We start from the raw sequence: 10,165 nt of genomic DNA, 5'->3' as shown, positions 1-10,165 counted from the left end.
GGTTGTTTTACTATGATCAATCCCTCACATGTCACATTGGTGTCAGAGCGTTACAGAGGGTAACCAACCTTAGTTCTTCCCTTAAGTCATTCAGTAAAGTATCATGACAGTTGCCTCCCCTTAGTTAAATCCATTTCTTAAGATCTTGCAGGCCATCCTTAGGGTTTTCCCCTTAAGCATGCATGAGTAACCCGTTCATTTACATTCTTCCATAGCATATAGGGTAGCACATGGCTTGCATCAGCATAGTAGTCATCCTAGCAGTCTAGTAAAGATAGTCAGTCTAAAGTCTCTTGTTTCTGCAAGGCATACATGATTTACCCATGAGTTTTCTAGGGAAGAATGACATCCATCATCAAAGGAGTAAATGGAGTTTTGGGCTTCAAATGGCATCAATAGTGGGTTCTCTTCCATATAAGAAGACGGAAGTGGCTCCAACATCGCCTGAGGAGGTTCAGAGGTCCATGTGAAAGGATTCCACAGACAGGTGAGTGTGGTGATTCATGTTTTTCCAAGCAAATTTATCAGCATTTTCCATGTAGTTCCCGTAGTGGAGAAGCATTTGGCTCAAAGGATTCAACTCCTACAGTGGAACTCAATCCCGACAGAAGAGGACAAAATGGGGCAGTGGTTTCAGTGGGGGAGGATCAATAGTGGAGTCAAAGGGTTGTTAGGTGTACCACCTGGCAGTTTAGCCTTTCCAAAAAAAGGAAAAATATCCACTATTGTGATGAATGTTCATTCTCAAGTCATTCTTTAGGTTGAACTCCTAAAAGGTAAGAGGTGTGGTTTGTTGGATTTAAGGATGTCACCATTGTGATGAACATTCATCCTCAACTCCTCCTTTAAGTTAACCTCCTTAAAAGCATGAGGTGTGGATTATTAGATTTAGGGATGTCACCAAACTCTCATGATTGGAAGCCAACACCCTAACATATGTTTTCGCCATGTCTTTGTTTCTATCAAATCTTTATTGGTGATAGGCATACCACTTTTGTTACAATCTATCCCCAATATCTGTGACTCTTATCAATGACCGTTGTTGTTAAGAATTATTGAACACTCTCCTTCTCTAAGTTTTTATGCTTGAAGTTAGTTCTCATATCGAAATTTTTGTTGGGTTAGTTATCTTGTATTGGTTCTACAAAGCATCACAAATTTCTAAAGCAAAGAAAAGGTATTTTGCCATGGTTAGCAAGGTGTTCTCATTAATGCCACTAATGATTGAGAGCGTATATAACACATATGCATGTCTACACTTTCAAGCCTCTAGAATAGTATGGTTTTACATGGCATCATTTGTTTGCATATCTTTTGCTACCAACTTTGGGTTTATCTCTGAAACTACTATCTGTAAAATAGGTCAAAATTTCACATGTGAATATCCCTACTAGTTTCATTCATCCTTGCCTTTAATCATGAGTGTTAGGGACCCTCCTACCCCTTTTTAAAATCAAGGGTTGGACTCATCTTCAACATGTAGAGAGTGTAATTTATGCCCTCTACCTTAGTTTTCTCATCGATTTGTGGTGGGTTTGGTTTATTGGAAACCATTTCTCAAAAAAATTGTTTGTTAATAAAACGTGCAAAAAAGTTGTGTTTAGAACCTAATGTTGTTATACCATATGTAAGTAAATCTATAATAATGGTGTAAACACAAAACCCTCACAAAATGAAAGATCAGTTTTTTAACATAGGTAAAGCACCATAGAAGACAAAGAAAACAAGTGAAGAAGTGTATGTAAAAGCTAACATGATGGTTGTGATTAGAGAGATAAAATGATGGTTGTGTTTAGAGAGGGAGGGAAAGAGAGAGACGGGGAGCACGGGTGGGTTATTTCTCGGCAGTGAAATCAATAATCAACGAAATGACCTTACTTGAATATTTATTTATTCGTCGCCTATACACTACTTTACAAAAAAGAAAACCCTGGATTACTGCATTGTATGCCATCCTAGAGACAGAACTCAACACTTCTCTGTTGTAGCCAAGGGTGAGCCAGCTGCTGCAGGTCCCTGAGTCTCATCCGTCTGTAGGGGTTCCGCTGCAGCATTCCCTTGATAAGCTCCTTGGCTGGGGCTGAGATGGACGGCCAGGGCTCCCTCTTCAGATCCAGCCTCCCTCGCTTCACGGCCTCGAAGATGTCTGCGGTGGTATCCCCGTCGAAGGGCGGATAGCCGCACAGCAACATGTGGAGTAGCACGCCCAAGCTCCACACGTCCACCTTCTGGTCGTGGGTGCCGGTGAGCAGGATCTCGGGAGCGAGGTAGCATGGCGTGCCCTCCACGTCGTCGAAGACTCGACGGTGGGAGAAGTCAGCAGAGGCGCGGAAGTCCGCGAGCTTGAGGTGGGAGTAACTTCTTCCTCGATCAGCGAAGAGCACGTTCTCTAGCTTGAGGTCCCTGTGCATGACACCTTGGTCGTGGCAGAAGGACACCCCTCTCACGATGGCCGCGAAAGCCTCAGCTGCCTGGGACTCCGGCAGGCGCCCATTGCTGGTGTTGTCCCTGAGATGCTCGAGCAGGTCTCCTCCCTCGCACAGCTCCATCACCACGTGAACGCACTCCTCGTCCTCGAAGCTCTCTTCCAGCCGAACCACGTTGGGATGACCCTTGAGCCTTTCCAGCGTCGCAACTTCCGTGCGCACATGGCGAAGGGCGCTCCCTGATTTGCGCACGGACTTGCAGGCGTACTGCTGGCCCGTGCGCTTGTGCGTGCACAGCCTCACAATGCCATCCACGCCCTCGCCCAACTGGCGGCCCAGCGCATAGGAGGAGCAGCTGCTGCTGCTGCTGTTACTTTCCATGTACGTACCTAAACTGTGCAAGATGATGAGAGAGAGCGTATGAGAAAGAAGTACACGATTATAGAAGGCAAAGAAAGGTGAAGAATCGCAAAGGATAAGATGGCAGAGACACAGTCGAGGTACTTTATATGTAGACAGACAGCAGTCGGACTTTCGTCGACGAGTCAAGCGGCCCGCATGGGCGACTCGGCGGACCGACAACATCATCCCTCCCTGATCGTCAACGTTCAAAAATTACACACTTTCTCCAAGGCCTTGTAAATTGTAACCAAACTAACAAACCTTCGACTCCAAACAAAAACTCTCGAGAGAAGTGCTTGTAGATTGTAAACAAACTAATAAAGCTTCGACCCCAAACAAAAGTTCAAACACAAACTCTCGAGAAGTAGTAAGCAGAGGGACCCCTCTCCGTGAGGGACTTTGTATTTCTCAAAACCACCCAAAAATCCAAGTGGCTTTCCCCTAAATCTAACCCTCTTCCTCATCCATCACTACCCCGATGATGCAATTCTCTCATCTTCGAAGCCCCAAAACCACCTTTGTTTTACTCCTCTGCTTTGCTTCACCTCTCTTCTTGCGTCGGGCGCACAAAACTCATCCTTGACTACTTTTTCGTAGCTGCGCAATTTGGCCACCTAACGGTCTTTATTGAAGCTTTAGTATATAAACCTTTCAAGGCTTTAAAACCTTAAAGCTTTTAAGCTTTTCTAAAGGCTTTCAATGCCCTCGACCCCCGACTCAGTTTTTGTAAATTTTCCCTTTCTCAGAAATTTTTGAGAAATTCCAAATTGCTTTTAGCTGTCCAAAAATACTTCTTTTTGCCTAAAATTCCCTTTTTAGCCTAAAATTACACAAAAATAACCATTAAAATTTCCCCATAGCTTTTACGACAAAGCGACCATGTTATCGACCACTTATGCATGCTCCCGGGATTAAATCAAGGTAACATTATTTATTATTTCTTTTCGAGACTAACATATTTGCAAATTTCTTTTCGTCATAATATTTAGTACACAATCACAAAATGACTCTTCCATCCCCTCACAATCCACATCAACCATCCGAACATCTATAACTCATGGTAGAATGTATGCGACTCACTTATATATCCACACGCAACGCACACTTGCTTGAGGCATTGCTAAACATCTTTAATGAACAAACCTGAAGACGAATGGTCAAAGATCTCAACGAACGATCATGATGCATGTTTTGTCGTGATCCCCATTAGCAACGCTCAATATTTCCTCCCAATATTTAGTTTTGTCAACTCATGGAGCAACACGAAATCATATTCGGATAGAGAATCAAAGACGACATCGCCATAGCCCAAAGATCTCAACGAACGATCATGATGCATGTTTTGTCGTGATCCCCATTAGCAACACTCAATATTTCCTCCCAATATTTAGTTTTGTCAACTCATGGAGCAACACGAAATCATATTCGAATAGAGAATCAAAGACGACATCGCCATAGCCCATGAACACTTTTTATCTCACTTACATTTCCTTCAATCATCACACTTTACCCCTGAAAAGATATTTATCACGATGCATACACATGTCTTTCGAGGATTATAGAATCACACTTTTATTTTGTAGCACATCAACCACACTTGGAGATGACAACTCTTTTACTCCAATTTTCATTTCACATATCATTATAGCATCAAACTAATTCATAATACTTAGACATCCCTTTCTTGAATATATTTTTGAATTATTAACCTTTTTCGTCAAAACGTTAGACAATAATAACAAGCAAAGGTAATATTTATCGTAGATATTTAATCAAGTATGAAGGCCACCCCATCGAAGATTCTCGATGGCTACCAGGTCATACCCTCGCCACCTATCCATTGTGATTGCATCTTATGTTCATACTAGCTCATGATAATTATTTATGATTTTATGAGCAATTGAGAACAATTACTTGTTACCCCCGGGGCATGTTGTAGGGAGTTAATTCATGGAATATATATTCTCACATTTATCATTATTTATAAATTGGACTTAATATATGAAATATGTATTCTCACGTTTTTCATTTTTATAAATTCTCTTGGGATGCCTTTCTAAATCTACGACGATCGTAGTTTACTTGACGCATACGTAGGTGAATTTGTACATGTGTACATTGTCTTGATATTGTAAGTGCTATTATTTTGCTTTGGGATATTTTATTTTGGATGCGCCTTTTATTTTGGATGCGCATTTTTGATCAAGCTATGTGCAATGGTACAATGTCTACCAGGATTAATGTATTTAATTAGCTGTGTGCACTGGTATGATATAATCAAAATTAATGTGCTTAATAGGCTTTGTGCAGTGATGACTAATATTATTTTGGATGAAGGTAATGATTGAGTGACTGATTATGTGTTAATTGTGGAACATGTGTTGGACCACTATGAGATATTTTGGAAGACATGTGAACACCTTTTATGGTTTCATATTTTGTTATCAATATTTTTGTAAGGCTAAGGCCTCATACCTTTGTACATACCAAATAGTATTTTATGCCCAAGACTTTATATCATTGCTTGCTATATTTTTGTAGAGCTGGCATGCTCATAAACTCAAAAGCACTTGTGCTTCCAATAGGCCTAAAATTATACAAAAATAACCAACAAAAGTTCTAAAAATTTCCCATAGCTCTTGCGACAAATTGGCCATGTTATAGACCACTTACACATGTTGGGTTAAATTCAAGTAACTATTTTTCATTATTTCTTTTTAAGCCTTACATATTTGTAACTTTATTTTTGCCAAAATATTTAGTACATAATCGCAATGACTCTTCCATCGCCTCACAATCTATGACAACCATCTGAACTTCTACAACTCATGGCAGAATGTATGTGACTCGCTTATATATCCGCATGCAATGCACACTTATTCAAGGTATTGTTACATATATTTAATGACAAACCTGAAGACAAATGGTCAAAGATCTGGACGAACGATCATGAAGCATGTTTTGTCATAATCGCCATTGGAAACACTCACATATTTCCTCCTAATATTCAATTTTGTCAAGTATAGCCCATGAACCCTTTTTTTCTCACTTACATTTCCTTCAATCTCACTTACCCCCCCACCCCCTAAAAAGATATTTATCGCGATGCATACACATGTCTTTCAAAGATTATAGAATCACACTTTATTTTGTAGCACATCAACCACACATTTGAGATGACAACTCTTTTACTCCAATTTTCTTTTCACATATCATTATAGCATCAAACTAATTCATAGTACTTATACATTCTTTTCTTGAATACATTTTTGAATTATTAACCTTTTTTTTAAGAACTTTCAACAATAATAATAAGCAAAGGTAATATTTACCATTAGATATTTAATCAAGTATAAAGGCCACCCCATCAAAGATTCTTAATGACTACCTGATCATGCCCTCGCCACCTATCCATCCTTGATTCCATCTTATGTTCATACTAGCCCATGATGATTAGTTACACTACTACGAGATGACTCATTTTTGACACTTGGTATTTGACGGTTTACACGCCATCGATATGTGCATCGATATAAACATCAAAATGAGCGTCGAAATGAATGTCGGAATAAGCGTCGAAATAGGTATCGAAATTTTAAATTTTCTTATTTTTAATTTCTTAAAATTTGATTGTGCAAAAAAAGAAAACATTGACAAAAACTAAGTATTTCTTAGTAAATAACATTGAGATAAAATGTTATAGCTCATCATCGACTCTCTCATCCTCAGCTAGATCCATGGCTCCAAATACATCTATTTCTAGAAATACCTCTCCATCTGCATCTTCATCAATACGTGTAGCCTCCGAATCGTCCTCTTCTATTTCAAGCATTAGAGGTGGTTGTGTTGAAAGTTGTTCTTCGTTCTCTTCTTCGAATTCTGGATTAGTTATTGTGTTTGCTTCTGATTCAAGTGCTAGTAATTGTTGAATTACTATACCTTCATTTGATCCTTCTTCTAGTTGTTCAACTTGATCAATATCTATTTCTTGTACTTCTTGAGTGGGTTCCTCAACCTCTACTTCATCTGAAATTTCCATATCTTCAAATATTGTTTACTTTGTGGATCGATTTGGATTACAAACAACCATGTATGATCTCTCGGGTCCACCTTGAAGACAACCTACTGACAATGCTCTGGTAGCACAAATGTGTCCCTTTGGTTTGTCCATATCTTTGTGGAGTCTACTTGAATAAATCCGCTCTTATCTCTGTGCATGGTTGCTTGTGGTCCTTAAGTCACTACCTTGAACCACTTCACATCAAAAATGAACATAGAAAACTTTCTGAACCCAGTTCCTTGATAACGTGTTGTATCGTTCCACAGTAATCAAGCATGCCAACTTCACAACTTAGATCACTTGCACTAGAACGACTTTCTTGCATGAAATTTGTGTTGACACTGCAATCAAATGTTATTCTCTTCTTATCTATTTGCTCCACTCAAAAGAGACGACCGCATGACCAAAGTGCACCAATTTGTGATATTGCAAGGAAACGAAGATCATGAAATTGTATCAAGAACAAAAACTTATATACAAGACTATGTCTTACAGTTTCTTGTGTACATATACAAACTCACTTACATGGTAATCACAACCATATGCAAGCTCCTCCTCCTCCTCGTCGCTTATAACCTCACCACTGTATTTTTCTTATTGCATGATTTGCTGAAGACATCTACTAGAACAAAATTCTGGAAGTTGAGAAAATGAATTTGGGTATGGCAATGCTCTAGTTGTTCGACTCTTTCTAAAATTCAAACGATCTCGGTCTCTTTCCTTCTTTGCGACCCTATATCTCTCGATCCATTTCTGCATAGCACTTAAGTTGAGGATGCAAAATTTATTAATCTTCTTTCGCAATGCCATATCCATTGTTCTCTAAAGCCCTTGTCCCCTTGAGGATCTTCCCCAACAAGCTGATCATCCTCTTCTTGTGTCCACAATCGTGGCATATCAGGGTTTGACGTACTAAGAAATTATGTTATGTATACAAGAGATTCAAGCCATCCCATTGAACAAAACCTTTCAATGTCTTCATAAATCTCTTGAGGAAAAACATCCATCGACTATGAACAACACCTCCTATAGCAACCTTGTTAACCACATGAACAAGTAGGTACAATTGAATGGTCAAGAAACTTGTTGGAAAGAATTTCTTCGCCATTGTAAATGCTTCAATGGAGTTTAGACGAGTTGCTTCCAACGTATTTCTTATAATCTCCTTCTTTGATATCCATCGTACCACTGCACTAATCTTGTATATTGTCGCTCTTAGGTCTTCACCAAGGCAATCCTTAATGGCTATTGGCAGCACAAACTATAAGATTTGTGCCAGTCATGAGACTTCAAGCCACTAAGCTCTTCATCCTTTGTGAATGATCCCTTGAAGCAATGCATACAACTAGTGGGAGTACGAAACTCACTTATGCACTTATTTACATGTCGCTACTCTTCTTTGGTTAAGACCCAAGGTGCTCTGGGGAGAATCACTTTCCCATCAGCTCCGCGCCCATAAGTATTGCACATGCGATCCACCTCTTGTAGATCATCCCTTTGTGCCTTACTCTCTTTAGCACCTGTGATGGTTTTCCAAAGCATATCGGCTATGTTCTTCAAAATGTGCATAGGGTCAAGATGATGATTGACTAAAAGATCAATCCAGTATGGGAGTAGATGCAAGATGGATAGCCTTTTCATTCTGGGGGTGAACAACTTGGATCCACTTCCCATTCCCTCCTCCAATCACATGGCTTTAGCACACGAGGAGGCCTCCCTAGAAATCTCTCTCTCGCAACTCATGGTTGTCGGGGAGATACTTTTTGTGGCCTTCGTAGACAACCTTCTTCAAAGCTGGGCTGTTGCAAGATCAGGGTATCCAGTTTTGTCCAGTTTATGCAGAACTGGGACATAGCTTGGAGAACAAATTTTCGGGGGCAAGGTACTTAAAATTAGATCAAGCAAATAATTAAAAATACACTTGCCCTTAAATTAATCTAATATAACTTAAATTAATATAAATTAGTCTAATTAATCAAAATTAATCAAAAATATGATGAAATAATAAACAAATGATCTTTCCATACTTAGAGTGATCCAATTTATTTTTCCATAGATGCACCATTACAAGTACACTAGTCCCTATAGGTTTTAGATGATTCACATCAAAAATGTAATTTTACTAATTAGTTTATTAATATTTGCAGGCCTTCTGATAGTCTGGAAGAATTTTGAAAAAGAGATCATTAAAAATCCAACCATTGGATTTGTAATTTTTACTAACCACCACATTCTACTAATGTCTTAGTATCTACCCACTCTTTTGATCTACAAGATTGAGGATTTTAAGTGGTAGCTATTGTGGGTACAAAAACAGGCGTATATTATAACACTTTAGAGACCTTGAAATATTTAAAGAAAATAGACAAATATCTTAAAATTTTCTTGAAAAATCAAGTTAAGCTCCATATTATGTGAAGATATAAGGTACAAAGTGGGAATCTCATATGAGTTTATATGTAAAAGATATTAGCATTTTATGGAATCAGTTCAAATTTGGGACAGGGTGTATACATTGACCTTGTACCTAAGAAAATGAGGACTTTTGACCATCCAATGCTTAATAAAATTATGCAACTATATTTCCAACTTTGAATATGATGTTCCAACAAAAGAACTTGAAACGAAATTCCTTCATTTACTAGGAGAGATTAGCCACTAAAGGTAAACAAATGCCTGTTTTTTTACTGTTTACAGGGTGCCTGAGTGGACAAAACTGGGCACCCTGATCTTGCAACCACCCAGCTATTGAGTACCAAGTCTCTAATCTAGGCCCACATAACCAGATATTGAAAGCCTTGCTAAACATGCTAATCATTATGATGAGATATGCAAATAATACAAAATGATTAAAATTGTAAAATTAAATCAGATCAAGAAATCTTAGAATAATTAACTTACCAAGCACTCTCCATAGAGCTCAGCCAATCATGCATGGTCCACATAAGTATTCCTCACACTGTTGCATCCCTATATCCAAAACCCTTAGATGCATCATGAACTTGGATACCATCCATAACGTCTGTAGCTCATCAACTAATGGAGTCAAGTAGACGTCCATGTTCTTAACCTTGTACTTCCCTAGAACTATGAAGGAAAGTAAAATGTGCCTAGTAACAGCTTTGTATAAGGGGGTAGTTAACTTTATTGTTAGAGACAAGAACTAAAGAAAGATAGATCATAATAAGAGGAACAAAGTCTGTGTTTAGACCATTTGGAGATTCCTCATGGTTTGGCCGATATTTTGTAAAACAAATTCGACACCACTTTCGAGTGT

At 38.8% G+C, this 10,165-nt stretch overlaps 1 pseudogene; it reads right to left on the bottom strand.

Moving 5' to 3' along the window:
* Positions 1–1,955: 1,955 nt before the first annotated feature.
* Positions 1,956–2,807, bottom strand: LOC147633214 (calcium-dependent protein kinase 7 pseudogene; annotated as a pseudogene).
* Between the last annotated feature and the right edge of the window lie 7,358 nt (positions 2,808–10,165).

Source organism: Cibotium barometz, chromosome 12 (assembly GCF_041138505.1).
Source record: "Cibotium barometz isolate CiBa-2024 chromosome 12, ASM4113850v1, whole genome shotgun sequence".
Lineage (NCBI taxonomy): Eukaryota > Viridiplantae > Streptophyta > Polypodiopsida > Cyatheales > Cibotiaceae > Cibotium > Cibotium barometz.
Note: the sequence above shows the minus strand (reverse complement) of the source record. Positions and strands in the feature narration are given on the sequence as shown.